The sequence below is a fragment of the Rattus norvegicus genome, chromosome 11 (genome assembly GCF_036323735.1).
Source record: "Rattus norvegicus strain BN/NHsdMcwi chromosome 11, GRCr8, whole genome shotgun sequence".
In the NCBI taxonomy this organism is placed as follows: domain Eukaryota; kingdom Metazoa; phylum Chordata; class Mammalia; order Rodentia; family Muridae; genus Rattus; species Rattus norvegicus.
In genome coordinates this window covers 33,600,455-33,626,766 of record NC_086029.1, presented here as the reverse complement: position 1 = coordinate 33,626,766, position 26,312 = coordinate 33,600,455, and the positions used below count along the sequence as shown (strand labels likewise).

Below are 26,312 nucleotides of genomic sequence, written 5' to 3'. Positions count from 1 at the left end.
AGCATCTTTAACACATGGTGCTGGTCTAACTGGATACCTAAATGTGTAAAAGAGTGAAATAGATCCATATGTAGCACCCTGCACAAAATTCAAGTCGATGTTGATCAGAGGTCACAATGTAAAACCAGACACACTAAATCTAATAGAATAGAAAGTAGTGAATAATTTGGACTAGTCACTACAGGAGGCAACTTTCTGAACAGAACACAGAGGGCTCAGACCATAAAATGAATAGATGGTATCTCTTAAAACTGAAAAGCTTCTGTAAGTCAGATGACATGATCATTACGACAAAATGACAGCCTACAGATTAGGCAAAGGTCTTCACTAATTCTACATTTGACAGAGGCCTAATACCCGAAATATGTAAAGTGTTTTTAGTTCTTTTTTTTTTCTTTTTCTTTTTTTCAGAGCTGGGGACCGAACCCAGGGCTTTGTGTTTGCTAGGCAAGCGCTCTACCACTGAGCTAAATTCCCAACCCCGTGTTTTTAATTCTTAATTGCCACCTCTTATTTGTTTTCTAGTTCATAATCTCATGTAAACTACAACATAAACTGGATAATCACTAACTTAAAAAATTCTAGATCCTCCAAGAAAGATGTGAAGATATTTGAACATTTCAATGACACAGGTCAAATATGCCACGCTTAATTTATATGACACTAACTGAATGAAATCACATAGACAAAAATATTATATAAACTCACCTTCAGGTGTATACACCAAACACATATAAATGAATGCTTTTCAGTTTTTGATCCTATTTTCAGGCTATATCTTTGATATGCACTAGTGTTTCAAAACTCTCTCCCAGAAAAAAATTATATATATGCATATGTATATATCAGAAAAATCCTTCTCTCAAACAATTTGTGTAAGAGATACTTTACCAGTAAAGTCTGAGGATATTCCTGAGGCAAGGTTAAGTTAATAAATCTACAGTGTGCTCTATCTCCTTTGCTAAACAAGTGAATTGAATTCACAGCTTTACAACAACCAATCTGCCTTAGCTATTTCTAATGTCCTTTCATCGTGTACAAGTAAGTATATGTGTTAAAATAACCATGCATTCGGAGAGGGAAAGAAGGAGAACAAAGGAGATGGTAGACAGTCACACCATTTTGTCAACCAAGAAAGCAAAGTAAAATATTTCTAGACAGAATTGAGTTGCATCTTCAGTAATAGACAGACTTCACCATCTTCAGTAGAGAAATGTGGATGCCGACATAATACCTTCTAAGTTTTATTTTCCTGTCTCTAAAATTCTATAATTCTATTGAATTGTACATGGCTGGCAGCTGTTGCCTCGGTTAGAGGAGTAAATAACATTTTGCTATGACAGGAATTAAAATGGAGGGCTGAAGGGAGAATTATGACGTGCTCAGAAAAGTTGCCCTTAATAGTCACAACTGGAAATGTGTATCATCCTCAACAATATGAAATATCTGCAGATACTCATCTCGCAGGCCCCACTCTTAGAAGCTGTCAGAATAAGAAACACTCCTCTTTTGAAATATACGAACTCTCGTTAATATGCTTCCCTGATTTGACAAGTGCTGATTTACGATGTTAACTGAGGATTCGGCATCAACAAGCAATTTTAACATTTATTGCAGAGCTTGAGAGAAAAATCACATAAGTGACCCTCTGGCTACTCCAGTGATTTGTAAACATCTATGTCAAGGGGGGATTGGGGAAAAAATTCTCATTTCAATGCTTAATGTTTTCACACCTCAAAAATCAAACTTATTATTCAAATATTAATTTAAATTATACACGTATTTGAATATAGTTCATTATTTCTTCCTGGAATGGCATTATAATTAATTTACCTTTTTATCAAAACGTAATTTAAAGCATCATAAAACTCCTTCATAGAGATTTTTAATACACTTTTATATCTTAGATTCTCTACCAACAAATCTGTTTCTCTTAGTGATATTTCTGGAAGGGGATCCACTTTGTGCTAATCCCACTTGGACTGTTAGTGAGCTCCTGCATGTGACTCTGCAAAGATGTGTACTGTAAGAGGAATTCGTTGGGTGGGTTTTATTTTGTCAATGTAAATTTTGCAAAGGCAGACTAATGGAAGCCTACGAAAACAGGAATAGCTCATTCAGTCAAAAGTCAAAATAGCCTCAAGAAATCAGTATATCTCCTGTGAGTCAAGAAAACCCGGATTTGCATTTTGTAGGCAATTGTCCATTTACGGTTTTATTGTATTTACAGGATGAAATATCCAAGATGTCAAAACAATATTTTGAATTTATTTTAAACAAAAATATTTAAGTCAGAACAATATTTGTGGACATCAATCAGCATTTGTAAGAGAGCATTATTGGCTGAAAATAACTTTAGTTGGCTGAGTGCTTCTTGCTCACTGTGTTTTCAATAAAAATCAATACTTTCAGGTATTAAGACAAATGTAGATGGAGTTCATGCCAATTGGTTGTTTACCAAAAGATACACAAAATTCTCAAGAAAATTATGAGCAATAATCTAAATGAAATCATGAATTAAATCTGAAAACACATTGTAAAATAATGTATCACTGTAACTTGCTTTCCAATTTCCATAATGTCCTGAGCCAAACACCAGAATCAATTTAACGTACTGCTACAAAATTATATCTACACAAATTTTTAAATGCTTTTTTCTATTTAACATTTTAAAACACGGGCTTATTTTAGTTTTATTTTCCACTTTGAATCAAGTATACATCAAACATTAACTTAAAATGCATAGTCTATAAAGGAATTATCATTATAAATCAGTCCTCTCAAACCAACACCGTTCTCTCTCTCTTTTTTTTTTTATTAACTTGAGTATTTCTTATATACATTTCAAGTGTTATTCCCTTTCCCAGTTTCTGGGCAAACATCCCCCTCCCCCCTCCCCTTCCTTATGAGTGTTCCCCTCCCAACCCTCCCCCCATTGCCGCCCTCCCCCCATAGTCTAGTTCACTGGGGGTTCAGACTTAGCAGGACCCAGGGCTTCCCCTTCCACTGGTGCTCTTACTAGGATATTCATTGCTACCTATGGGGTCAGAGTCCAGGGTCAGTCCATGTATAGTATTTAGGTAGTGGCTTAGTCCCTGGAAGCTCTGGTTGCTTGGCATTGTTGTACTTTTGGGGTCTCGAGCCCCTTCAAGCTCTTCCAGTTCTTTCTCTGATTCCTTCAACGGGGGACCTATTCTCAGTTCAGTGGTTTGCTGCTGGCATTCGCCTCTGTATTTGCTGTATTCTGGCTGTGTCTCTCAGGAGCGATCTACATCCGGCTCCTGTCGGTCTGCACTTCTTTGCTTCATCCATCTTGTCTAATTGGGTGGCTGTATATGTATGGGCCACATGTGGGGCAGGCTCTGAATGGGTGTTCCTTCAGTCTCTGTTTTAATCTTTGCCTCTTCCTTCCCTGCCAAGGGTATTCTTTTTCCTCATTTAAAGAAGGAGTGAAGCATTCACATTTTGATCATCCGTCTTGAGTTTCGTTTGTTCTAGGGATCTAGGGTAATTCAAGCATTTGGGCTAAAAGCCACTTATCAATGAGTGCATACCATGTATGTCTTTCTGTGATTGGGTTAGCTCACTCAGGATGATATTTTCCAGTTCCAACCATTTGCCTACGAATTTCATAAACTCGTTGTTTTTGATAGCTGAGTAATATTCCATTGTGTAGATGTACCACATTTTCTGTATCCATTCCTCTGTTGAAGGGCATCTGGGTTCTTTCCATTTTCTGGCTATTATAAATAAGGCTGCGATGAACATAGTGGAGCACGTGTCTCTTTTATATGTTGAGGCATCTTTTGGGTATATGCCCAAGAGAGGTATAGCTGGATCCTCAGGCAGTTCAATGTCCAATTTTCTGAGGAACCTCCAGACTGATTTCCAGAATGGTTTTACCAGTCTGCAATCCCACCAACAATGGAGGAGTGTTCCTCTTTCTCCACATCCTCGCCAGCATCTGCTGTCACCTGAGTCTTTGATCTTAGCCATTCTCACTGGTGTGAGGTGAAATCTCAGGGTTGTTTTGATTTGCATTTCCCTTATGACTAAAGATGTTGAACATTTCTTTAGGTGTTTCTCAGCCATTCGGCATTCCTCAGCTGTGAATTCTTTTTTTAGCTCTGAATCCCATTTTTTAATAGGGTTATTTGTTTCCCTGCGGTCTAACTTCTTGAGTTCTTTGTATATTTTGGATATAAGGCCTCTATCTGTTGTAGGATTGGTAAAGATCTTTTCCCAATCTGTCGGTTGCCGTTTTGTCCTAACCACCGTGCCCTTTGCCTTACAGAAGCTTTGCAGTTTTATGAGATCCCATTTGTCGATTCTTGATCTTAGAGCATAAGCCATTGGTGTTTTGTTCAGGAAATTTTTTCCAGTGCCCATGTGTTCCAGATGCTTCCCTAGTTTTTCTTCTATTAGTTTGAGTGTGTCTGGTTTGATGTGGAGGTCCTTGATCCACTTGGACTTAAGCTTTGTACAGGGTGATAAGGATGGATCGATCTGCATTCCTCTACATGTTGCCCTCCAGTTGAACCAGCACCATTTGCTGAAAATGCTATCTTTTTTCCATTGGATGGTTTTCCGTTCTCTCTTTTAAAAGTTACTTTATTTCCTCAGATGAAGTAATGAGATGAGAGCCATTCCAAGATGGGCAAAGATGTGGCTTAGGCTGAGCCCAGAGCATTTCCCTCTCAATTCTAACCATCCCAAGGCTATGTATGGTTTGGAAGCTTTTGGCTTACAATAAACTAACCAAGGCCTAGAATGTTTTAGCTTCAGGGCTTTACTACTGAATAAGCTCACCTTTTCTAGTTCTTTTTGAACTCTGGCTGACTAGTTCAGCTCAGCACTTTTGGGTCAATACTCCTCTCCAAGCTGACTGATTCAAACTGGCTTATCTTAGCTTATCGCTGAATTGCTCTGCTTAGAATCACACTAACTCTGGCAAATTTGATTTAATCTTCTGTCTTCTTTTTCTTCTCTGGCCTCAGCTGTCTCTGCTGACCTGCACTGTACTAACTGCACAAACTGTTGGAATTCAAGAACAAACTCAACCGAATGCAACTGCAGTGATTTAACTGGTTTGAACTGCCCTTCACTTAGATATCACTGTTTTGGATTAAAGGTGTAAACTAAAGACCTGTCTGTATTCAAGCCAGAGGGATTAAATGTTGGTGCCATGTCTGAATTCCAGCAATTTACAGATCTAGGTCTTTGAATGTTTCCCTCTTGCCAGAGCATGCATGTTGCTGGATTAAAATTCCTCTACATCCCCTTATTTCTAGGAGCTTAATGAAATATTTAATGACTAATTCTGAATAAATGTATTATTTATTTAGATTGAAGTAATAATATTCTTAGTAATAATAATTATGTCAAAATGAGATCTGAATCATTCACTCATGTCCACCCAGTTTTCAAAATGTAAACATTTACCTATTAACTTATTTATAAATTTTGAAATCCTTAACTAGCTTGATAGGTGTTTAGTACACACTGACAAGTAGTACTTGAAATCATTCTTTGTAACAAACCATATTCAATTTACAATAATGCAAGGACCATTTTCTAATATCATGTTCTTACTTATGTACAGTGACTTACCAACTAATAACGTCATCTGCGTACAAAAATAAATGCATAGCGTTAAAAAACATACTAGAAACAACACACCAGAATTATACTAAGATATGTGGGTATATTTCTGAATATATGTTACATAAAACAGAATGCACATCATGCAAGGTAGTGACCAGTTTCATTTTGTCTTCAAACAATCATTGATATTTGATTTATAAAATAAAGTGATAATTGATTCTGTGTCTATTCTATTGTTTAGCTAAACTGATACTGAACATTTCTTTAGTTTTATAATGCACTATAATTATATCTCTTCTTAAAAACAACAACAGCAGCAGCAGCAGCCACACACTGAGAAACAATCCAGATTTCTGAAGCAAGGGACAAAGCATAGCTATGATATACTAAGAGATGTATTTTCATTTGTTGGAATCAACCCATATTTTTCTTTTCAAACTGGAGTAGTGAAGAGATTAGAACTACATTGCAGACAGGGTTTCTGGCCATTACAATAGCATTGGTTGGTGCTAATGCGATCTAACCCTGTAATTACAGGCTAATACAATTGGGCTTATGGGAAAAGGAGTCACGGAGACTGATTAGCCTGCATCACACACACACAAAAATATGATCCTGGCAAATTTAAATCATTAAATAGCCATCTTCTGTATTAAGCTTAAGGAAGCATAACTTGTAATGTATTTCACTTACTAAATGACAAATGGATATACTTTAAGCTCTGTAACTTTGATTCCATTTTGATAATCCCTTATGTGCAGAGAGCTGCTACCAGGTTGAGGGCCCTTCCAGAGGAAAGATGAAGCGTAGGTCTTCAGAATAGAACAACTGTTTTGTAATACACTCATTTAAACAGATCTATAGATCCTAGTTTGTTTGTTTGTTTTCCTGAAGTGAGACTGTTTGACACTGCAATGAATTGCACTGAAGACAGTGACTGACAATTTTGGTTATTTGAAAACATCTAGTAAACACTAAGAACTTCAATACTGCATTTAATTGTCTGGGTGGTGGTAACATGTCTTTAATTCTAGTAGAGTAGTCAGGAGGCAGGTCAGTCTGGTCTACAATGTGAGTTCCAGGACAGAGATACCCTGTCTCAAAACAAGAAAACAAAAATCTGCATTTATTTTGGTTTTCTTCTACAAAGAAAGTTTTATTTTGAGATCTGTGTATGATAATGAAAAATGAGATCTGTGTATGTGTAAAATAAAGATGAAAACAAGACCAAGAAACATGGCTTCAACCTCCTCAGATAAATCATAAGACAATATTCATCATGAGATTTTTTTTCCAAATGAAAATAAAGGAAATTTTGTATGCGTTTATGTGCCTGTATGTGTGAGTGTGTGTATGTGTGTGCATGTGTGTGCACATGTGTGTGTGAGCATGTGTGAGCATTGTGAGCATGTATGTGTGTGTATGCATGTTTATATATGTATACTGGAGGAAGAGGATTAATGTAAGAAGTAACATGTATTCAGATAACTTAAATCCCTTGTAAGAGCACTGTCATGCATTTTTGTTTTCAATTAACTCTAATTATTTCCCATTTTGTACTGAAGACCATTCGTGAAAACTTGGTAAGCCGTGTATTTCCATTTTAAAACTCAGATGATACAGGCCTGATTAGCAACTACATATGTGAAACCATCACAGGACATGACTAAAGCCTTACAGGTCACTAAAATTAGGATGACAACGGCCCACTAAGTTGCCTGAGATCTGGCATTTGCTGGACACAACCTGCCTACCGCTGATGTCCAGTGATCAAGTACAAGTAAATGTCTGCACTAAATAGCTCTATGCCTTGGGATTTTATTGTACTGCACCACAAGTCATACTAGAATGACTAGTATATTATATCTAGGTATGTTAATCACCACATCATTTTACAAAATTACTCAACAAAGTGGCAACTGGATAAATTTAAATGGCAAAAAGAAAAAATACTAGACCCCAAAATCCATGTATGATGCTAGACCTGAAAAAAGATAATTATTTATAAAAACCAATTCCACTAGCCTCAGTATTACTACAAAATTAAAGAATTAACATTTGTTTAAAAAATAGAAAATGATGACCTTCTATGTGGTTAATGTATTTCAAAATTTAGGGTTTTTTAAAATTCTAATACAAATAAAACAAAGAAAGAATATTAGGGAATAGGAAACATGGTGTGAAATTTTCAAATAACAAGTAAAAGTATGGTTCAAAGTTAACACATTTTACTTGGTTCTCTGGCATTAGCATTGAGTAATTGAATTCATAAACATATAAGAATTTTCACTTAAATTAGTAATGGCCTTTTTATTGTGCTTTTATTTGTATAGTTTATTGGTGTAAGAATATATATTTATTTCATTAACTTGCCTGTATGCAGTGCTATTTGCTGAACTGAAACAATGCTACTTTATGTCAGGGTAACTAGTTAAGACATAACAACCCCTTGAGAATCACCTATTGGGAAAAGTAATACATTCTCTTAAATGGTTCTATTCTAAGAAATAGGTTGTATGCTTACATAGGGTAAAACATTTCTCCCATAACGATATCTATTTCTATTTCATGTGTGTGTGTGTGTGTGTGTGTGTGTATGCATATGTGTGTGTATGTGTGTATGCATATGTGTGTATGCATATGTGTGTATGTGTGTGTATGAATGAATGATTATACTTTCTCAATCCATTTATTTCTAATAATAATTAACAAAAATGTAAGGAAGATGAGAATGGGAAGAATGGAAGTGGCATGGGAAGCATCAGGTGGGTATGGGAAATAATGTAAATGCAGCATGCATATATTAAACTTGAAAGATGATAAAACGAAGCCATTAAAATCTATCCCTTCAGTACCACTCCCAAATGTCAAAATATGAAGGACCTGAGCAGACTATTTTCTCTGGCAGAAACATTTCTTTTTGTAGAACTCTTCATCAATAACCTGATAGGCCATTCAAATGAAGGCGGAATAATAGGGGAAGATACGAAGGAAAAGGGAAAAGACAGAATGTAAGCAATTTCTCAGTGTCTCTTATAAAGATGAGGAAATGAGCCACAGAATTGAAAGTAAGAAAAATAGTTTCTCAATGAAGAGTCAAGATGATACCTTGATTTATAAACCATCAAGATAATTGACCTCCAGAAAGCACAAAAATGAATGCATATTTTCTAAACCAATAAATTTATGTTATTTTCTGAAGTAGTAATAAGAAACTAAACACAAATGTCTGGAAAACACTTTTAAAAAATGTTCAATGTCCTTATCTGTCAGAGAAATGTAAATCAAAACTACTTTGAGATTTCAAATTATCCAGTAGGAATGATCAAGTTTAATTAAAAAAAAATAACAGCAGATGTTGGCAAGTACGTAGGGAAAAGGAGCCATGTATTCATTGTTCTTAGAAATATTAAATGGTATAGACATGATGAAAATTACTCTGCAGGGTCTTCAAATAAGGAAATTTGGTATACTCCATGATGCAGCTATCCCATCCTTGGGCATATACCTAAACTCTTACTACAGAAATGCTTGATCATACATGTTCATTTCTGCTCCACTCAAGGAAGGGAAAATGGAATACTATATTGAAAGGGTCAAAAGTAAAACTAGAATGTGAGAATTACATGGGAAAGGTATGAGAATACAAGGTTAAGGAGAAATTATGAAGAGGAACAGAAAACACTGAAGACATTTTGAAAACCAATATGGAAATCTATTCCTGTAGAAGCTTCCTAAATTTATATTCAGATATAAAAATTAAATGGAGTCACCATATAATGGGGAAACAATGACCCAGTAAGACATTGTATGCTACCACGTAAAACTATCAATGCCAGAATGAGTTATGCCTCCTATAATTGTCCAAAGGATCCCAATCAGGACCCCCATCAATCACAGAATGTTGCCAAGGCTATTATTTGCTCTCTATATCCTGATAGTAAGGCACTAGTTTTGAAGATAACATTTACATGAAGAAATCAATGTGGTGCCTAACGAGAAGGTACTAACTAGTGACTTGGAGCTTGAATTATTCTACACACTAATGGAAGAGAAAAAAATTCAGAACACAGTCTCCTCAGAATGAAGTTTTGTGAGAATCATTAGTACTGGTGAGAAAACTCCAAAAAAACAATACAAGACTCTTGTGATCTCAGTTCTTTCAAAAACAGAATCATACTACTTGGAATGCATTTCTATGCTCTCCCTAGGAATAGAATATAGTGACTTTACTGCAGATTATTCATTATAACTGGTAATATTTGGTTATTTATATGCCTTTATGAAGACATATATAGGTTGTGATTGTGAAGGGACAATTTTCTCATGTGACTCTTCTTAACTCTTGGGGGATAAATCATTTGATGCTCTGAATAAACTTGCTAAGTACATGAGACTTAAGTCAGCCTCATTTTTAGTCACCTTTCTTACACATTCCACCACTGCTAGAGCAGTAAACAAAAATCAATCATTACTACCATCTTTAGACAAACAAACAAAATCTTGCTGCAAATTCCAATAGTGCAGTAATGTCACAAATGATATGGGAGTAACCAACCACTCTCTTATTGGACCTAAGGCCTGCCCCATATGATGGAAGTCATACTTGATACTACTAAAGTAAGTGGGACCTAACATCAGTCAGGCGCCAAGAGGCACCTACTCCTATTATTTTCATGAAAAAAAAAGAAATCATAGCAATAAAATGACTCCTAATGACATATTATCTTGTCCTAATGAGTTTCACTTAGTGCTTTCCTCATCCCTCATCAGAGAAGTCTCTTCCTTCAAAAGATAGGGAATGACACATAGAGACCCACAACTAGACAATGTGCCGAGAGTGCGAGACTTTGAAATGCTCAGTCTGAAGAGGATGCTTTCATCAAACTTCTCTCTTTAGAGTTCAGGAATTTACATTGAAGAGGAGTTGGGAAAATGCAATATGCAGAGGTGTTAGTAACTTCAAGAAACAGTGACTTCCAGATCTAACAGGACAGCATGGGACACATATGAACTCACACACACTGAGGAAGCAAGAGTAAGACCTGCACAGTAGACAAAGCCACAGCACCGAAAAGGGGTTATGGACACAAACTTTCGCCTCTAACCAAGAAGATATTTGTAATTGTTACCTGTTGGGAAAAGGAAAATTAGTATTCTCCAGTGGAGTGTCATGAACCATACAACATGGCCGGCCCCATACCCAAGGAATTTGGCCAACAAAAAATGGATATTGTGGTATGATACTCATTTGTCAGTTTTAGGGTCTTTTATTTATGTTTTTTTGGTCCTACTGCTGTTTGTACTTTCAGTTTTTGATTTGTAGGGGTTTATTTGAGATAGAAAGAAAGAGAAAAGGAATATAAAATTGGTAAGTGGAGGTGTGAGCAGAATCTAGGGGAAGTTAGTAGAGTGGCAATATGATCGTAATAAATATGATATAAAATATTAGATAATAAAAGAGAAGCAGATATAACAGTGATCAAAAGCATGCCCTTTAAACTCAAGCTTCATTGTCCTAAAACAAGAAAAGTAATTTTAGCTTTCTGAGTATTCCTCCACTATCTATAAACTCTGTCAACAATAATAATTAGAAGATATGCTTAGGCTCAAGGAAGATAATACATGTCAAATGCTTAGCACGCCGTCAGGCATAATAAGGACTCAATAGACATGGATGCATTTTTAATAATCTTTCCCCAAGTAATCAACATAAATCCCTCTTTTCCATCACGATAAGCATGATAGGGAAAGTGCATTCAAGGTAACCAACGATGAATGCGGGAGGGAGGCCATCAGAAAATGGATTTTGAAAAGTAAACAAGGATTGCTTTCTAATCCCATGATCTTTGTGGGTCCGTTGTGCAGTGTTAGACAATTCGCTCACATCTCTGCGACCAAATGTCTTAGTAATATATAGAATGTAAAAATGTCTCCCCAGTTTTTCTGTTCAAGATATCTAACATAATTGACTTACAGATGGCAGTCGTTAGTAATATAGATTTCTTAACTTCCCTATTCTGCCTTTATGGTCTGTGGACCTCACGAATACGTCAAAAACGTATTAATATAGTGAAGATGTGAAAACCCAAATACATTATATCAATTCTTGATTTGAACCCAGAAACTATTTTCAAGATAAGGAGTTTGACTTACAAACACTTGGTACGATATTAACCAATAATTCAAAAATTAAATTAAATCAGATTTGAAGTTTTCATTAGATGAGCTCACTTTGTTCCATGAGTGGGTGCTTTTTTCTGTGTTTATGCATGTGTATGTTCTCCTTGCATGCTTCCTGCCTGGAGATGTCAGAGGAGGCATGAGGTCCCCAGGAAGTTGGTTTGCAGAACATTGTGAAATACCATATCAGTGCTGGAACTCGAACCAATGTGTTCTGCAAAACCAACGTGAGCTTTCCAACACTAAGCCATTTGTCAAGCACAAGGGGCACTTAAAACAATGGGGGCTTTTACCCTCAACTATGCAACAATTATGTTTATGTAAATTCATTTTAACAGAAATATCAATTATAGCAACTTTACATGAAATTTAGTAAGATTTACAAAATAAATAAATACAGTGACTAAAAACATGCCTGGGGCAGTTTAAAGACACCAATATCCTCCTGGAAAGGATTGGTTTATGACCGTAATTATATATTCCAGTTCTCAAAGCCAATACTACTGCTAAGCATATATTACCTACGGGTTCCCTGCCTTAGGTTCTGAGTCTCTACATTTGTCTCAAGCTGACAACCTCAAACGTTAATCACAGACACAGACTTGGCAGGCATCCCAGCTTAGAAAAAAAGGATGTATGGATTAAAACCACTTGGCATGCCAGGCACAAAGCACACACTGGCAATATGACAACCGAGAGTTTTACATCACAAAGGATCTACTGTTCTCTTGGTTGCATTAGAGGCTTGTGACTGAGTCAGAATTCACCTTGACCACTGTCACAGATTTCATCGGAGGAGTTTCGAGAATTAAAGTGTGGACCAATGTAGAGAGAAAAGAAACAAACCCCTAAGTAACTGTATAAAAACCAAAACCCATCACAGTGGATAACACTTTGTGTTGTTGTGAAGCAGACGCTGTAGATTTCTCACCGAGTTATAACCTCAGCCTGATGGACATTATGATTTCCACTGTAACTGGAAAAATGCCTTTCAGTTGGTCAGATATTCAGCTGCATCATCATGCACATATTTACAGAAAATAGGGGAATTTTACTTCAAATTTTAGTACTAATTTTTACTACAAAAGTTATTTTAAATGTCCTTACCTTAAATGGTCTGGGCTATATATCTGTGATGACAGTAAATATAATTTTCGCTTTTTTTTTTACACTTGAGCACCTAATCACACTTGTTTGATTTACCCATAGAGATTTTTAATTACAGAAGTGTAGACTTACATGCAATTCAAATTTTAATATAATAGGAGGATAGTGTAGATAAATCATGTGTATAAAATAACTCATCAAAATCAGAATACCACCTGGGCATTTTGTGTCCCAACTTGCTTCTGGATTTCGCAGAGATGTGCATGTAGCTTGGCATTGCCTCGTTTGAATGCAGTTAAGACAGTGTACACTGCAGTTAGCCCTCTGTTTTTACATGCAGGCTGCACACCAAAGGTTTCTAGCAGTGACGATGAGGTGCTAGGAAGCGTACAACAAAAACAACAAAGTGACCCCAAACGTGACCCCGAAGCATTCAGATTGGAAGTTTGTCTATAAAATGAGAATCACAGCATTTGATGTTTCCCTCCAAAGAGCTGGTCAGGCCTCATTGAAGAGACTTATAAGTAAATATGTTTCACACAACATAAATTTTTGAATTAGACTATGGTTTTAGTAGTATTTGCTCAATAACAAGATGATTCCAATTGGGAGACTTGAGCTTGGTAAGAACCAAAACAACTAACTCTGTACACATTTTTGAAAAGCTAAAGTTGTAAGGATATCGCCAAGCTAATGAACAGAAGCCAAGCCTGAAACAGATACTAAACATCATTTTTCAACTGTTTTGTAAAAAAAATATAAATTTTTAACAATCTTGAGTCTATGAAAATTTGTTCCTTCCTATTGTTTCAACCCAAATGTTAAAGTATTTTTAAGATTTTTCTGGCTAACCTCTTTTTTCTTTTTCTCGTCTCCAGGCTGTCAGCGTCTCACATGGTAGTATTAGTGGAAGAGTATCAGCACCTGCTCTCGTGTAAAGTCAGCGAAATCGTCGTTCTCTTCAAACTATGAGAAGAAGGTTCAACCCATTCCAGATGCCAGACTGTTCTAACTCTCTACCCACTCAGAACCCCATCTCCTTAGTTTGATCATTCTAAATGACCCTAAATAGAAAACGGTTTTGGTCAATCTCTACCTGACTTCTGATGTGTTCCCAGTTCAAACAAAACATTGTGAAGACTCTTGAGCTGCTTTTAAATCATTTACTCACTGGCACTATTAATGTATTCGACAATGTCGGGGAGCGCCTCACAGCACTGACAGGAACGTTTCACAAACCACTTGCAGCAATCTGTTCTCAGAGCCATGCACAGTAGCTCACATCTCCCAGGCACTCAGTTCATTACGTTTTTCCAACCACCAACTTTGTAGTACCTATCCAGAAGAGACTGGCAGCTACTTCTGACAGGTTTTAAAGCAAATCTCTGTTCTATGTGACATTTTTTAAAGAAAAGATTAATACTTAAATAAAATATACTTGTTTCAATTTCTAGTAAAACAGCAAAACCCCAACATGGCATAAAAGCTCATCTTGACAGTTATTTCAACATTCCAAGCAGTAGAAAGGGTATATATGCTGATCCATGCCTGAGGTCTCTATGCCATGTGGGTTGGAAGCAGGCAGATTCACAGTCCTGGCACAACCTTGGCTGTATAGGACACTCAAGATTAGCCTGAGATATATAAAGATAGAAATATAGGAAAAAAATAAAAAGTAAAACTGAGAATTCAAAAATTTCCTCATAGAATATTACAAACAGTAGCAGATCCTTATTTAGGGTATATTTGTATACAGACTGGAAGGGTTATGCCCAGTATGTTGGCGCATACTTAAAGCCCAACCTATCATAATTAATTGCATTACCGTTTTCCTTAGAATAAAAGGCCATCACAAAAACAATACATTTAAAATAATCTTGAAAAGAATTTCATTTTGTTGGAAAATATGTTTCCCCCATAAAAATTTATTTCTTTTCATTTTGTTCTAGTTAAAAATACTGATTTCATACTAAGTGATACTATTCACTAGCTCTAAGTAATGAAATAAGTCACTTATCCCTTTAGGGGTATTTATTTTATTCAGGATATTGTATTTAAAATGTGTGGCAAATCCTTGTTTTATAAAAGTAATCCAATTATCTCTGTTTATTCTGAATGTTGCTGGAAAACACAAACATGGCTGTCCCCTGAGCCCCAGGGTGAAAGGCAGGATCAAAAGCTATGTGTCTGCCCATATCAGCAGTGGAATCTTCAAGGAGCTGAGGTGTGGGAAGCAGAACATAAATTCATTTTCAGTTCTCAGAGTCTCATTTTCACTGTGTTGTCAATCAAATTCTTGGTTCTCTGGGTACATCAATACTGCACATAGGCTGCTATCACATTTTGTTACTTTCACGGGAATATCAAATGTTCTCTGAATAACTGCTTTACAAATAAGAATGTTATTACTGATGTCCGGTAGAAAATCCTGTTAGAAAGTGAATCCCTACCTACACAAAGCTTAGTTTGACAAAAAGGAAGGGTATATGAAATACCCATCGAAATCTTTAGGGAAGCAATCCTAAACTTTCTAAAATTATCCATCATTTCATCTTTTAACACACTTGCTCATCACTAAAATGGTCAACATACACAAACTAAACAATAAATGCTAGTCGTGTGTCTGTCATATATTATATGTAAGTGTACCTATATCTGTACATTTGAGCAAATTATAACATAGACAAGTCGTGTGTTCTATGCTCTTTGTAAGTATAATTAGGTGATAAATAATACCATACATGACTTCTGAGTTCTATTACTAAAACCAGTATAGGAGCTGTCTTCTAAGAAACTGTTTTTCCTTATCTTACATGAGGCATCAAATGATAAATTGTTTCTGTTGCATTTTAAATTCATAGTATTATTTTCATCCTGGAAAATAAAAATCATAAGCATACATGACTTACTTTTCTTAGAAAATTCAGAATTTGGTATATTTTTGATGAAGTAAGTAACCAACTGAATTTTCATCATCAGTCTATTTCCTACTTCTCACGTACAGTCCTAGGTTTTGTGGATTAAGTACTTCTTGGCAGATCACTGACCTTTTTGTACCTTAAGGCATTGTTAGCAGCCCTCCATTGACAGCCTAATAATTATCCCTGCAACCAGATCCTTACTACAGTTATCCCTGAGAGATATGAAGGAAACTTAGACCTTTTTTCTTGCTTTTCACCCATGATTATAGATAGCTAGATGCCTACTAGTGAGAAAACCATCTTTCTCACAGAGTGCCTAACTCAGAGACTTCACTACATTTTTGCTCATACTTTCATTAGCATTCGATTATTATATAAAACATCTGGCTGTATTATGATATTAGAGGCTATAAAACACTTTTGTAGGTAAATCAGGAGGATTTTGAACCAGAAAATACAAGTACGGAGGCTATAACATAGCACCAGCAGCAGGTTGTGAAGGAGGATTCATTTGGAGTTAAAGTGGAAATCAGTGTGTCTGGATTATGCTGCAAAATGAGAACATACAGAATGCCAGTGGATGACTCCGCCAAAGTCCTGGGAGTGTCGGTATCTACATCGAAGTTAAGGATGGAGAATGGTAGAGAGAAAAAAAAAGCAAGAAGATAAGCTTCTAGGAGTCCCCAGGTAAACCAAGCGCTGAGGATTATGCTTGTAATCCTAGCTCCTCAGAGGCTGAAGTAAAATGATTGCCAGCTCATGAATTCAGGGAGAGGGCGATCTTGAAGGAGAGGGAGAGAGAAGGAAGAAGAGGGAGAGAAATTGGATGGAATTCGAATGTGAAGCTGCCAAATTTCAGGTTTTTCCCTCTAAACTGCTATACAGCCACTGCCACAGGCTAAGAAAAATCTCTGATGTCAAAAGACATTTTCATGCCATGGAATGCAAGTGTCATTATAAAATATAGGACTTTTAAATGAAATAAAGAAGAAAATATATTAGCAATATAATATGAAAAGAAATCTAAGATTCATGATCATGTAACAGGATTGGAAATAAAATAATCATAAAATTATTTGAAGAAGCCACTACCTTCATAACAGAATTCAATTTCTAACACACTCTCTCTCTTTCTCTCTCCCTCTCTCTCTCTCTCTCTCTCTCTCACACACACACACACACACACACACACACACACACACGCAAAGGCAAACATATACATACATGCAAACACTTGCACACATGTACATACGCACAAACAATGCATACATATACATACAGGCACACACCTACACACACATCCACATACACACAAACATATATACATGCATATACATGCATATGCATTCAGACTCACATACACATACATACCTATGCACACATACACTCACACACATTCATACATGCACACATACACTCACATGCATATACATACATACTCATACACATACACATATATACACATATACCCACACAAATGCGCGCTTGCGCATGCACGCACACACACACACACACACACACACACACACACACACACACATGAACTTGTGCACAGGAAAATGTTTCAGGATGACACTAAATAGCCATTGACCTTGGTGTCTGGAAGTGTCATGTGCAGGCCCCAGTCAGTTTGGTATCAGCCACCGAGCCGGAATGCTTCAATGGTCTGCTACATGAGTGAATTCTGAACATTTTAGAAAAAAAATAGGACCGCTCTGACCGAACCATGAAGAGTAAGCTGAAAATAAAAGTAGCTTTAAAAGAGGCTGCTCAAAAGTAATAAAAAGGAAGAGATGAAAAAGGAAAAAAAGAAAAAAGAGGCTGCTCAGTGCTGCTGAAAATAAAGGGAAACTCCTCTGTAAAACCCTTTTATTTCCATGAGGCTAGAACCACACAATGACAAAGCTAATAGGTGCTGCCTAATGTGAACAGTCCTTGATGCAAATCCACTTATTTGTCTTATATGCATGCAAAAATAGGAATGGTTTATATAATAAACGAAATCAGCAAAACTTATGAAAAAGTCCTTTCTACAGATAAATTTGATTTGTGACTTCGGAAACAGAGGCAGATTATCTGCTTAGAAATCCCCAGAAGAGACCCAACAATCCCCACCGTGGTAGTTAAAAACACATAGTTACAGCGTCATGATGTCTTCCTTATGATGATACCATGAAAATGAGAAACATCTTTTTCATCAGCTTCATGAGAGGATTTGCTACCCATGGATCATGGTGATGAAAAGGATGGGCGATGATGTCATTGATGTAACTGTCTTCAGTGATTGAAAGAAATGAAGGGTTCGTGTTTGTGCACGTGGTCCCATCACAGTCATTAAGCTGGGACCAGAGCAGTCATGATGCGATGCTGGTTTTATTTCTATTCACAGAGTAGGCTTAGCTAGAGAATATCATTAATTATGAACAGTTGTGTGCCTGGAGTTTCTTTTAAAAATCAGGTGGGAGAGCTCTTCAGTTGTTCATCTCAGGGAACAAAGGCAAGTCATACCATCTTGTAATCTTGAAGAACCAAACATTAGGTTGGTCTAATTAGGTTACAGGCGCAGAAAGTGGGAAGCACAACTCTAATATTCTATATTGAAATATAGTTTCTTCTTAGACGTTAAAAATCAAAAAAGAAAACAATCCATCTTTAAGTGAAATAAACCAGAAAATATTTTACATGGTACTGAAGGACAATAATATACACATTATATACATTATACACATAATATACAGTTATACACATAATATATGTATAGGTATATTTACAAATAATACCTGTGCCCATACATTTATACCTCAACACATTTATAACTACATGTATTCAAACATAGTTTTATATAAAGTATATATATTTTATATAAAAGTTATCATAGTTGCTTATTCTGAAAGTATACTGTTGGCTTTTCATACTGCATCACCTAAGAAACATTCTTATTATAATATCGCTTACTTAGCCCAGTTATCAATCTTGGAAATCGACACATAGATACATGTTTTAAATAAGTTCATTCTAATAGCTTGCTTAAGTGAATACAGACTGACTTATGTAGAAAAGGAGACCTTGCCTCAGACTTAAACTCAACACGGTAAAACCATTTGTAGTACCAACCATCTACTCCCATGGCAATTCAGCACCAAGAGGAGGCCATTACACCAGCCATCGAAGGTTCAACTCCAGCTTGGACAGAAAGCACCTTGAATGGTTGCTGAGTCAATTGTCCTCAAAATCTGTTTACACATGTGTAAAGCAGAGTAAACATCCAAGCTCTATTCGGAAGATAATATAAAGTCACACATGCAGAGCTCATAAATGCTGCAAGTACAACACTGAGGTTGGCCTCAGTAACTGTTTTTAATAGTTTTTTGGCAAAATACAAAGTGTTGGCCAAAATATTTGTCAACCAATTTCCCACTTAGTTGACTTCTTTATTCTTCCGTACTAGGTTGACAATAAGTTAAACTGGTCAGCTTTCAGCTACAAGTGAGGCAACCCTCCTTGTCACAAACAGAAAATGTTAACTTGAATCAACCAAGAGTCATTACAGTAATGTATTTCTCAATTCTGATTGGTCTGTGCCTAGTCAAATGAAATAGGTCTACCAATGAGACGTGAGGTGAGTCCACGGCACAGCATGCATAACTGTTCACCTCTCTGAAAGCCAGTTAAAAGTCATTCCTTTCTCCCCACACTGAATGAGAATGACTGCATACATTGCCAGGCAGTTCTGGAGCTAAGTGTTCCATGAAGAGAAGAAGTTCAAACCCTAAGCAGAAGTGTGCAATGCAAACTGACTCTGTATAGCCTCTTGAAGAAGAGTGGAGTCCTATTTTTATGCATACTGAATAGTGCTTCTTTTACTTGCTCCTAAAAGCTTCCTTAAAGTGATGCTATTTCATTATGAAGGTAATCTCTAAGTCAACCACAAAACGATGAATTATTTAATTATCAATAATTCTAGTATTTTGCAATAAGAAAATCCATTTGAATAAGTAACATATTTAAATATTTATATGGCATAGTCCTTAAAGAATTACACTGCTAACCTACTCACTTAGCTCTCCCACCATGACGACACTTGAAACATCACTCTACTGTCACCCATGCTACTGCCCCTCCATGCAAGTTCCCCTGCAAGTCATTAAAATCTGTCCTTGTTTACCCAAAGAGCAGTAACTAAACTCAAGTCCCCCAACCAAAATAACTGCCTTTTGTAATGTCTGTGCTCGTCACAGTCCCGCCAATTGGTGGATACTTGCTCAACCTATCCTCATTGACAGTTTGATATTTTGGATTTTTTTTTTGGTAAATGCATTCTATCTAACACAAAGTATTATCATATCAAAGTACTTTTTAATTTGATTTTCCCCGCTGAGCAATATTATTAACATTGTTTACATCTACTCCTTGGTCACTTATAGGGAAGTACAATGTCGATTCTTTGTCTCATTCCTTTAATAAGCACATTAATAATTTTATTCCATTTTAAATTATGCCACTTCTCTCTCTTTGTCTTCTTTTCTTTGACTGTGTTGCTCTTTAATTGCTTAATATCCTTATATATTTAATGTATTATCACTTAGCAGATGTACATTTTGTAAATGCTTGCCTCAATGTTCAGGTTAGTAACAATTTCGTTGATGACTGACATAGTTGATGTCAGACTTTTGTCGGTGCTGTTATTTGACATAGTTTGTTTAGTTTCATAGAACTCTTTCTTTCTGTTCTTGCTTCCTTGCTTATGGTTTGGGCTCACATGATCCAGTGGTTCTCTTTTGAAATATAATTGAAAGAAATGTAATCCATGTCTGACAGAAACACCTGTGCACATGATCACCGGATCACTAATTCCAATGCCGACTCTACACCCAGGGACATGTGTTAAACTGTATGACACTTACACAAAAAGTATAATACTATTAAGCTCAAATAAAAAGGAAACAACACTGACATATGGAGAAATGTAAACAGACCTATAGAACATCACAATGTGTAAAATTATTCAAGCTTACAAAGACAAATATTATCTCAATTTCTGGCAATATTCAATATAAAAAGTCATGAGAGCACATAATAGAACCCAATTTGGCAGAAAGATAAGGGGGAGAAATGAGGAAGCTGCTGGATTAAATGTATACAGCTACAGTAAGATAATTCAAACAATTTCTGGAAATTACTGTGTAGAATTCTTGCAATGGCTAAAACAACGTATGGCATATTTCAAAGCTGTTAAGAAATCATACCTTACATGTTCTCGGCACAAAACGTTAATTATTGGAATATTTTCATTTGCTTGACTGATAATATCACAGTACATCAAAACATCACTTTGTTCCCTGGAAATACACGTGATTTTGTCACTGTTACCTTTCTAGCGTCGGAACTGTAAAGAAATGGTTGAAGGTGAGGAAAGGGTCAGAAAGTACAGCTCTTTCTGGTGCTTGTTTACTCTGATCAGAGACACTCTGTTTCTTCATGAGGTTATCTTGAGTCAGAGAAACAAATCTTTATCCTACCATATGCTACACAGCATTCTACGAAATGCAGTCTGCCACTTGTTAAGCCATTATTCAAAACTCCTGCATGTGATTGAATGGTTAAAAATCAAGGGTTAGGGAAAGGACTGAAGGAGCTGAAGGGGATTGTAACCCCACAGGAGGAACAAAGGTATCAATTAACCTGAACCCCTCAGACCATCAACCAAAGTGTATACATGAATAGGTTCACAGCTTCCGCTATATATGCAGCAGAGGACTGCCTCATCTGGCATCAGTGGGAGGGAAGGCACTTGGTCCTGTGGAGGCTTGATATCCCAGAGAAGGGCAATGCTACAAGGGTGTGTGTGTGTGTGTGTGTGTGTGTGTGTGGTGGAGCACTGTCTTAGAGGCAACGGAAAGTGGGTGGAGTTCATGGAAGGGAGGCAAGGGAGGGGATAGCATTTGTAAACAAATAAAATGCTTAATAAAAAAGTAAACTAATTCAGAGGAAAACAACCTGTGGAGTAACTAGAAATACCTGCCTTCATTCTTCATTTAATTATTTCAATGTATATATATATATATATATATATACATACATACATACATACATACATTCTCAGTGTTCACAGAGAAAACAAAGTTGTATCTAGCCGTTCTGTGTTTTCTTCTGGGCATTTCCTATACACATCCATGCAGGTAACGATGCCAGATCATATTTTGTGTTAGCAGTCACACACATTTTACTCTCTCTTAAGTGATGGACAAAATTTTTCTCTAAGTACTTAGTTTTTCTTTCTTCTTAGAAACACAATTTGCCTTTTCTCTAAGTACTTAACTTTCAACTCCACCTCCCTATATGCATTGGAGAAAAGATATGTTGGGTAGTCTTAATTAGTACTTTTAAAATCTGAACTTCTCCTGGCACACAATGACACCTATATGCATCATTTGAAAAACAGAGACCTCCAACAGGAGGTTGGACAGGCGGGGCAAGCAAAAGACAGCTGAATAGGAAGACATAAGGAAAAATGACAAATCATAAATGCTTATTTCCAGTCATATGTCATAGTTTACTACTTTAATTTCCCAATCTTAAGTTAGGTATATTCTGCCCAAAGAAGTCATTTATTCCCAGCTCAGAAGGAAAGCATTTTTGATAAAATATATTACTATAAAGCAAAATTTACAGCAGCCACTTGGAGTGTTGCATAATGCTCAGAATTCTGTTCTAGCCTATCTTATATTAAAAACATTGGAATGTTCAAGTTGGACATTTATTAACTAGTGTAGATATGGCAATTAAGGTGTGTATAAGCCAGAGACAGAGCATAAGGTCATGAAATAACTTCTGAAGTTTTTTTTTTTTAATTTAAGTACGAGCCATCTCCCATCCCTGGAGATGCAGGATGTGTTCCCGTTAGACCTTTGAGGGGGGCTTTGAAATGGGATGACTCATCCAGATGAACGATTACCATGATTTTGAAGTCCATAAAATTTGAGGAAGAAATGAGAGTGAAATGGGCGCATCAGCAGGACTGTTTAATCACTAATTGAAAATTGTATTTGAAGTTAAAAGAAGCATACCCCCAGAAAGGTACATGAGAAAGGATTAGTGAGCAGACAACGATTGTTATGCAAAGGTACTCTGAGGTATTGCAAAATACACTCTGTACAGTTAAATGCTTTCATCTCTGATGATAGTCCTTGAAGATGATAGTCCTTAAGAAAGTCATCAAAAACGGGGAGAGATAAATGCGGCTACCAGGTAAAAGAGGATTTCAGATGATAAATTAATTTCATTAAAAAATAAATCAAAGAGCCTAGAAACAATAGGGTAAAATACTTAATGTATTCACTCTCCTGTACCCCTATAGATAAAATTTAGAACAGCTTTCTGATGATCATTGAATACATGGGCAATGCTTAATCACCTTCCGAGATTGTGTTAATTTTAAGGACTTGCTCCATTGACATATTAGGCATATCTTGGTGACAATATTCATGTTTATTGTACTAATGCAAATTAAGTCTATTTTCTAGTTTAATTTCTTCTGTATTTAATTTCTATATGGTCATAGATACATACATGTAAGTATGTTACAAACATATTAGGGGGACAGAGAGAGATAGGTACAGATCTAAAGTCAAAATTCCATAATTAGCTTCAATACTTGACAGATATAGGGCTTTAAATGTTAAATTTTATAGCATTAATTAACTTTGCTTTATTTACGGTCAAGTTACTTTTCGGTGAGGAACTAAAATCCGAGGCAAAGCAGAGTATCCATATAAATTAAATAACCACTCATAATTTATGGTAAGTTCATAGTTTGTCACATTCATGGCCCCAATATAAACAAAGCACTCGGAATAAGTACCAAGGCCAACAAAGAATATGTTCTCAGCACACTGAACTATTACCCAACCCAAGATCAAATAAATATATTTTAAAATAAACCTGACATGTTGGTTTGCTTTTTTCTAGTTAACATCTAAATATTCACTCAGTATTTATTTGGTAAACATCCACTGTTTTTCCAAGGAAACACATACTGATTTACAATGAAGTCTCTAACCAAATCTATCACATATGAAAGGTAGACAGAATTGTAAGGCTTGCTTGCATTTGTGGTGTGCACAGAGAAGATGGTCAGGAAATGTAAAACATTGGATGGGCTGAATTCAAGAACATTGCAATTTTGAGCAGTAACAGGTAGGTGGTAGATAATTTATCTATGATAGAAAAATAAATGATGTTCTCGGTGGTATAGGGTTAAAGCTTAGTGATAAAGAAATGTAAAATCCTGAGGGCTGATGGAAAAAAATACGGTATAGAATGAAGAGGCTTCACTGGCACAAATTTTAAATCTCTTAATTCAGGGCAAGTGTCTTCAGCTTACATCCCACACACTAGGAATGTGAGCAAAAAGGGTGCTGGAAAATGCATAAAATGTATGAACATCCATTATGAGTTAAATGCCTTTAATAGACGAAGTGGAGCACTAAATAGCATCTCTAGCATCCGTAAAATCAGTCCAAAGGGTGAGACAAGGAGCACAGAACACCAACATACACACTCAAGTGAAGCTATTCAAATAACTCCTTAACTCACAATGTTCAGACAAACCTTGAGGTAAACACAGACAAATATTTAAAAACTGTGGACTATATAAGGTGAAAGTATTTCTTCTAGAATAAGTAATTTTATGTCTTTAAGAAACTACGCACTTCATTCTAATTTGGTAACACTAACTTTCAGGGTAGCTGTTGTTCTTGAAACTGGTAAATCAGCATTGCTTGGAAAGTCTCTTGTCTAGTAGCATGCCTCATAGTGCACAGACCCTACACTTAAATACACTGAGCTTTATTTTTTAACTTTCAGTGATTGATACTCAAAATCTTGTACCTGATATATGTCTGATATATGTATAAAAATCTTATAGAGACACATATATACATGTACATATAGACATATACATATGTATACATATATATATATAAAAATTTTATGATTGGATATGAGAAGAATCCAATTTCAGAGAGTTGAAACATTGTTTAATTTTGGTATGTCAGAAGTTACAGAGATGAAGGTAACAGCTGGCAAATACTAGAATGTACTTCTAAAAAAGTATGTTTCCTATAATCTTTGTAGGACCACATGCTTCTCATATGCAACAATGTGTTGTGTAAAAAGGCAATTTTACCACACCCCTTATTCATGTTGCTTGTGCGTAGCAATGTATGTTGAACAAAAAGTTGGGATTTTGCTGGGATTTTCTTAGAAGTCAAAGATAAAAGTACTCTGCCTGAGTAGTAGGTTCAATATTTTAATCTATAGAAATCTGTGGAAGAAAAACTATAAATGTAAAAATAATAATATAGTCTTGTACTAAAATTATTTTAAATCTTCCTATAAGGGACAAATTGCTTTACCTTAAAGGGGATAAAGAATATGGCTTCCTGCTGTTCCAATGCTTAACTAGAGTCAACCACAACTAGTTTCAATACCCAACCTCACCTCAAACTCACACATGCACCAACACACATGCATGCATGTGCGCACACTTGCGCGCATGTGCGCGCACACAAAACACACACACACACACACACACACACACACACACACTGAGGTATCTCATTAATACATAAAACAATATGTAGGTGTACTTATTTTGATGTAGGAAATCTATCAACTTGATAATATATGTCTCCAGCAAATCTCATCTGTGCATTTGGTATGTAGAGATGTGTCTGTGATATTATACTTACATGTTCTCAATCTCAAGAAACCTCAGTATTATACAAATATGGGATAAAATATCAAATCTTATAAAAAAATAAGATAATTGGAAGACATTCAAAACTCTCAGAAATCTGTGGCCTGGCCTTAACAAGAGTCCATAATCATAATGATGACAGATAGGGAATTGTTTATCTAAGTGTTAACTACATGCTACATTAGTGTAATTACTAATGGTATTTGCACCCGGTTTCTGCAGATATGTTGGTCAAGATTCAAGGCATGGGGAGCATTCATCAGGAAGTGAAGCTTTTTTAACAGACAAAAAGAATCAAGTAAATAAATAGCATTTTGCCCAGGGCATTGTGGTTTCCCAGGTCCTTCAGCTGCTATTTTACCTCAGCAGAGACAAATATTAGTGGTAATTAATAATTCCCTAGATCCCCAACATGAATCAACACTTAAATTGAAAGAAGGTGCATGAATAGATTTTCTGCATTTGAATTTGTCTTCAGGAATTGCTGTAGCTTTCATTTTTACTGAGAAAGTTTGCTCTTGGCCATTTAAAAACTAAGGAACTAGAGAAAATACTCCATCATTCAACACCATTTCTTCACTATGGTATAGCATTTTAATATTTACCTTCAGTGAGTAAGGATAGATGTGTCAAGATATATATATACTGGAGCAGAACCACTGAAATATAGCTTGAATGTATTTAATGATCATTGACTATAAATTTGGGAAGGCAGTCCAGAGAACACACTTAAAAGC

The 26,312-nt window shown here is 36.0% G+C and overlaps 1 protein-coding gene across 3 annotated transcripts in view; it reads right to left on the bottom strand.

Moving 5' to 3' along the window:
- Ncam2 (neural cell adhesion molecule 2) overlaps positions 1–26,312 on the bottom strand; it is a 487,041-nt gene that overhangs the window by 452,022 nt on the left and 8,707 nt on the right. The gene's annotated exons all lie outside the window — the stretch shown is intronic.